The 7,406-nt window shown below is 30.8% G+C and overlaps 1 long non-coding RNA gene across 1 annotated transcript; it reads right to left on the bottom strand.

The window, feature by feature from the left end:
- Positions 1-3,868: 3,868 nt before the first annotated feature.
- On the bottom strand, positions 3,869-6,261 carry LOC110267352 (uncharacterized). Its single transcript, XR_002354843.2, has 4 exons — positions 6,047-6,261; positions 5,786-5,895; positions 5,075-5,166; positions 3,869-4,437 (listed from the first exon to the last, which is right to left on the bottom strand). It is a non-coding gene; the product is annotated as an uncharacterized LOC110267352 (long non-coding RNA).
- Between the last annotated feature and the right edge of the window lie 1,145 nt (positions 6,262-7,406).

Raw genomic sequence — 7,406 nt, 5'->3', positions numbered from 1 at the left:
GTTGAACCTCTCTAGAACTTTATTTATATAGGCCTTCTGAGACAATCCTAACAATCCTTGTGATTTATCACGAAAAATTTTAATTCCTATCACATAGGATGCCTCTCCCATATCTTTCATTTTAAAATTTCTAGAAAGATATTCTTTCGGTATATGCATACATCAACAACATTTTCTTCAAAACCGAAAGAAAGAATGGTATTATTAAACTTAATATACCATTGTCGTGAGGCTTGTTTTAGTCCATATATTGATTTCTTAAGTTTACACACCATACGACCTTTTTCTTCAGTTGAAAAACATTCAGGTTGATCCATATAAACTTCTTCATCAAGATTACCATTCAGAAAGGCAGTTTTTACATCCATTTGATGTAACTCTAAGTCATAATGAGCCACAAGTGCCATAATGATACGCAATGAATCTTTCTTAGAAACAGGTAAAAATGTTTCTTTATAATCAACACCATTCTTTTGAGTAAATCCCTTAGCAACAAGTCTAGCTTTATATCGTTCAACATTGCCCTTTGAGTCTCGCTTAACTTTGAAGACCCATTTACAATCAATATATTTAGCACCTTCTGGCAATGCAACAATATTCCAAACTTTGTTATCTTCCATGGATTTTAACTCTTCTTTCATGGCATCAATCCATTTTTCTGAATCATCACTATTTATGGCTTGTGTAAATAAAACTGGATCTTTAGATATTCCAATATCTTCTTCTTGTAAATAAGTTTCATAATAGTTTGGAATAGCTGACTTTCTTTCCCTTTGAGATCTCCTCAATGGTATTTCTTGAGACTCATTTCTTTCTGATATTTGTGAGTTAGTTTCTTCATTGGGAGCATTATCATTCAAATCTTGTTCATCACTATTAATGTGTTCAACAATAGTTGGAACAACTCCTTGAGTAGGTGTGGATAAAGGAACACTAACATGTATAGGAACATTAACTTTAATTTTCTTTATTTCTATATTTTGATGATTTTCACTCCCACTAACTTCACCATTTTCAAAGAATTTTGCATTACCAGTTTCTACAATTCTTGGACTATGGTTTGGACAAAAAAAAAATATACCCTTTAGACTTCTCTGGATAGCCAATAAAATAGCCACTCACTGTTCGAAAATCTAATTTCTTTTCTTGTAGATTAAATATTCTTGCTTCTGCTGGGCAACCCCAAACATGTAAATGCCGTAAACTGGGTTTCCTATTAGTCCATAACTCAAAAGGAGTCTTTGGAACAGCTTTACTAGGAATTCTATTTAGCAAATACATGGCAGTCTTTAATGCATACATCCACAAGAATTTGGGTAAAGAAGAATTGCTCATCATACTTCTAACCATATCCATTGACGTTCAATTACGCCTTTCTGCCACACCATTTTGTTGCGGTGTGTATGGCATTGTGTATTGTGCACATATGCCATGTCTTTCTAGAAGTTTTGCAAATGGACCAGGACATTGTCCTGTTTCATTATGTTTTCCATAATATTCACCACCTCTATCTGACCTAACAACTTTTACGTTTTTGTCTAATTGCCTTTCAACTTCTTTAATATAAATCTCAATAGCATCAACTGCTTGAAACTTTTCTTTAAGCAAATAGACATATCCATAACGTGAAAAGTCATCAATAAAAGTGATAAAATATTTTTCTCCACCAATAGATGGAGCATCAAAAGGTCCGCATACATCAGTGTGTATAATTTCAAGAAGCTGACTACTTCTTGTGGCATCTTTCTTGTTTTGTTTGGTTTGTTTTTCATTAATACAATCCACACATAAACCAAGATCAGTAAAATTTAAATTTTATAAAATCTCATTCTTTACTAATCTTTCTATTATTTTCTTGGATATGTGACCCAAGCGTTTATGCCACAAAAATGCAGAACTTTCTTTAGGCGTATTTGGCCTAACTACATCATTCTGGTACTCAATAAGCAAGGACTCAGAAAATTGATCAAGAAGTTTTAATCTATACAAGCCATCAATTAAAACACCATAACCAACAATATTAGAATTTTTAAATAAATTAAAACAACCATGTCCACCATTAAAAGAAAAATCACAATTGTCCAACTTTGAAACAGAAATTAAATTCCTAGACATTGAAGGTACATAAAGAGTCTTAGGTAAATCTAAATAAAAACTTGTATCCAACACCAAACGATAAGTTCTTGTTCCTTCAATTGGCGCTTTCACACGGTTTCCCATATAGAGGAACATCTTACTTTGGCTTGTGGTTTGGATCGTAAGGAATCCCTGCATTACATTAGATACATGAGTTGTAGCACCAGAATCAAGCCACCAAGAATTATGAGGAATATCAATTAAATTTGATTCATAAGTACATACATATGTTTCAAATATACCTTTCTTTTCGAACCATGCCTTACGTTTAGGACAATCCTTTTGGAAATGTCCTTTCTTACAGAAAAATGACACTGTTTTGTATTGGCATGTCCTTTCTTCTTAAAATTCTTGGACATTGTCTTTAATTTCTTTTCTGATTTGCCAGCTCCTTGAACCAAGTTGACAGAATGACCACCACAATTCTTAAGTCTATTTTCTTCCTGTATGAGCTTTCCAATCAATTCATTAACGTCCCATTTTTCCTTCATGACATTATAGTTAATTTGAAAAGCTCCATACTCAGAAGGTAATGAGTTCAGAATGAATTGCATCGTAAAGGAGTCATCAACTGTCATACCCAGTGACTTTAATTTTGCAGCAATATTAGTCATCTCAATAGTATGCTCTTGCATGCTCTTAGACCCATCAAACTTCATGGCCATGAGCTGTAACATTAATGTACTAGCGAGTGACTTATCAGCAAAACGGAAGCGGTCTTCCACAAACGCAAGATATTCTTTAGCACTTTTTATTTGTGGAAGGGTAGTCTTAATATTACTCCTCATCATTGTCATCAGTGATAATGGGTTTCTCTTCTAAAAGTGACAAGTCAAGATCCAAAAGACCTAAATGAAACTTCACTTGTTCACTCCATTCAAAGAAGTTTAAACCATTAAACATAATAACAGATGAAGCTTGCGAATGAATTGAAATAACTGTCATTTAATCATACAATGCTCATATTAAGTTTAATTTTATCATCTACTCAGATTACAGAACATAACAAGCATATTACAGTTCACCTTTGGGTAAAATTTTATAATATACTAACATATTAACATACAAATAAATGTCATATTTATCATATTTGAAGATTAAAATTCTCTGCCAAACACATCTACCATCTTTGGACAATACATATATCTGACCCAAGAATAATAATTTTTCTCGTTCAAGTCTATTAATAATAGAAGAGATTTCTTTTGGGTAAATCTAATTCTAAAATTAATTAACACATTATTAAATATACTGGCATTTTACGTTATAACTTGGTCACTTTGGTGTACACAAGCAGTAAATAATCTAAATAAATTTAATACTATAAATAAAATATTTATAGACTTTTCATAAAATTAGAGTACATTACGTACTCAAAATAATTTCATAATTGTCATCAATATTAAACTTAAACTCAAGATTAAATTCATACATGAGTATAATTTATAATCAAATTAAATATTCAGAAGAAAACATATAGAACATATGCAACCACAAATATGCAGTTTTGATGGCATGAAATTTAAAACCCACTTAATTAAAATCCATTTATAAATAATTAATCAGAAATATAAAATACCGTGGATATCATAATTAGATAAGAGAAAATCACATACTTTCAAAACACATACTCTCATACCACATGTAAACTTATTTTAGCGGAAGCATTAATTAGGATCTTAAAATTTGTGATTTTCATACCTGGATTGGTTGCCATAACAAGTCCTGATTACGGTAGGGTTGAACTTTAAGACTAATTTTGCAGAATTTTGGTTACAATAGAGTTGATCTCCAACACTGGTTTCTCTCCCTTTTCTTTCCTTCAGACTTTCATCACGGCATTTTCAATGAGTGAAAACTGTAAAACGTCGTGTGTGTTGAGGAAGAGAGAGGACCACCTTTTATGTGTTATTATCTTTAAATCTAATGCGTCCATCAAACATTAGAATTAACGGATGAGATTAAATCATTAATAGTTTATAGATAATTACAATTAGGCCACAACAGAAGTTTAAATTACAATAAACTTCCAACAGTCTTCTCCTCTTCCAACAGGATGCGAGTACCTGCACCATCCCTGTCCTTCACGAGTTTCATTCCATGCGTCCTTCCCAATGTTGCGTCCCTGCCCATACAGCGTGGTTGTTGCCGCAGCCTCAACTCAGCGCCAATCGTCCTTCCTGTCGTGCGTTTTCAACGGTCAAGCCAACACAGTCCGTAACTGCACCACCATCTTTCCTACCATATATGAGTCTGATCTCCTGTGTTTTTATCGCGTTCGTACCTGTTTCTTTTTTCAAACTATATATTGGAGGGAAAAGAGATTAGAGTTTTTTTAGTGGTATTTAATAACGAACATCCACATCTTAGTGAAAAGAACAATCCACGTACATAATAAAATGAATATTCTGCAGAGCATGTGTATACAGAATCAAGCAAATTAAGTAAAATATTAATGGTATACAGTATACCTAAATACCTAAATAAACATCCACTTTAGAAAGAAAAGAATCATCCGCATACATAGTAAAATAAGCATCCGACTTAGTTAATAAGAAAGGAGTAGCGAGACAGTAACTGCAGACATGCAATATAACAACGGGAATGGTGCCACAGGATTACGAGAGAGAACAGTTACGTCAAAAATAAAAAATATTTAAAATTAAGATTAAACTTAATTAATTTAAAGTTTAATTTTTAAAATTAAAATTAACTTTTTTATGTTATGATTAAATTTAATTAATATAAAATTTAGTTTTTAAAATTAAAATTAATTTTATTTTTTAATTTATTATTTACGCTGATCAGAAAAAAATATTATTCCCTCATACTTTCAAATCAGGATGTGTTCATGTCTAAAATACTTATATCGTGAAAGTAGATTTTATTCCTGTAATAAAATTTGGCTTCATTATGATTTTTATTCTTTATGTACTACCTTTGTGGTTTCCAGAAAATGCTGTGTATGAAGATGCAAATCCATCTAATCCCCACAAATTTGTTGTCTGAGATCCTCAAAATGTTTAGTACCTGAGAAAGTTTTGGCATTATAAATTCTATAAGAGTGTTAGAACAATTTTAATAGAATATTTTTTAGTATCATTTTTTATATTTACAATAATTAAATTAATTTAAAATTAAAATTTTTTTTGATATAATATTTGGGATAGACTGTATCATTTTAAAAAATTCAATAAATACGGCTACTTATATAATTTATTAAATGAATATTTAAATATTGTTATTGTAAAAAGTGACAAAATTTTAATTAAACCAATTAAGATGTACTCAATTATATTCCTGTATTAATGTATGTTTGATCTATATAACAAGGAAAAATACAGATAAATAATTGAGTAATTATTTAAATTAGTCCCTAAAAAATTTAAAAGCGGACATTTTAGTCTTTAAGAAAAATTAATACATACATCAATTTTTAAGGTTTTATTTCGACAGACAAATCGGTTTCTAATTCATTTTCCGGCATAGTAATTACCCAGATTCAGTCCCCAAAAATTTTAAAAATGGAGATTTTAATCCCTAAAAAAATTAATATCAAAGTTTCTAAAAACCGAACCAGACTAATCGGTTCAACTGAATTAATCAGAAACCAATCTTCTAATCGATTTGGTTGATGGTTAAAACTGACCTGTAAAAAACCAGTCAAACTGATGATTAACCGGTGAACCAGATGAACATGTCCGTCTTTTTAAACACTGATTTGCTCCCCTCACATCAAAACAGCGTCGTTTTGATCCCCTACAAAAATAAATAAATAAATAAAATATACACGGACAGAAGGCCCCTCGGCCCCTCCCTCTCCCTTCTCTCTCGGTCTCACCAAAATCATCCTAATTTTTGAAACCCTATCAGCGCAAACAAGGAAGCCACGTCCCCACCATTAACCCACCACTATCGCCTTCATCTTCTCCGTCGTCATCATCATCATCATCGCCTCCATCTTCTTCTATCAGAGCCTCTTCTTTCTCTCATTCTAATTTTTTACTGTGAGCTTCTTCATCCTACACTTCTCAACAAAATTTTCAATACTCAGAATCTACTAACAAAATCCTCCCTTAATTTTTTCTTGCTCTTCGCTTTGTTCTGCCACGGTGCAGCAGCATCGGACGTTCCTGTCTCTAGGATTCCGTGAAAATAATTTTGTCAACAGCTAGTACCACTAACAAACACGCTTTCCTCAATCGAAGAATTCCAGAATCGTTGGATTTGAATGGCAAGAACGATCTCGATGAGATCTTTGGTGGCGAGTCATACCCCGTTAAATCCACTCTCTGCCCTTGAAGTTGTACCGGAGTATCACTAGCTATTCTGCAGGAGCAGTTTTATATGGCTACGGAACCTAGAATAACCCAATAATATTTATGATTATGATTATGTTTGGTTCAGTTTATGTTTGTTTATTTTATTAATTTTACTTATTATGAGTGACTGAAATCTAAACATGAGTTGCTATTTTTTTTTGTTATTGATTAGTCACAATTAATTTGTTTCTATTTTTTTTTCAAGTACTCTCAAGTACTCTTTTTTTCTTTGTTTTCTAAAATTCTAGAAACTTGTTTCCGCATAATTAGTTTGCTTGGTTTGGATTCTGAGTATTTGTTTTGAGAATTGTTGCTGATTATCTCGTAAGAACTTATTAGAAGTTAATTAAAAAAAATTATTTTAAATTGAGTAAAGTATCGTTTTTGTCCCCAAACGTTTGAGATAAGTCTTAAAGTTGTTCCTAACGTCCGTTAGGGATCCGTTAACAGAATTGACGGTGGGACAAAATTGAGACGATTTTGAAACGTTAGGGATTTAAATAGGACGAAAACGTTAGGGACAAAAACGATACATAGAAATAAATTTTAATTTTATCCTTCAAAAATATCAATTTTTTACTGTACATAGTATTCAATTATTTTTTAATCACACTAAGTAAATTACAGTTAATCACATTACTTTCATTCTAAATAAATTAGTTTTTTTATAGCTTTACTCTTAAAGTAATGTAATTTTTTTATAAATAAATAAATTTTACACTTTCATTCTAAATAATGTAATTTTATTTTCATTACTTAATCACATTACTTATATTTTTTTATAATTTTATATTTTCATTCAAAATAAATTAATTTTTTTTATTTTACACTTAAAGTAATGTAATTTTTTATAAATAAATAAATTTTACACTTTCATTCTAATTAATGTAATTTTACTTTTATTACTTAATCACATTACTTATATTTCATTCTAAATAAATTAATTTT

This window comes from Arachis ipaensis, chromosome B9 (assembly GCF_059453495.1).
Source record: "Arachis ipaensis isolate K30076 ecotype BB chromosome B9, ASM5945349v1, whole genome shotgun sequence".
Classification (NCBI taxonomy): domain Eukaryota; kingdom Viridiplantae; phylum Streptophyta; class Magnoliopsida; order Fabales; family Fabaceae; genus Arachis; species Arachis ipaensis.
This window is presented reverse-complemented; position numbering and strand designations above follow the sequence as displayed.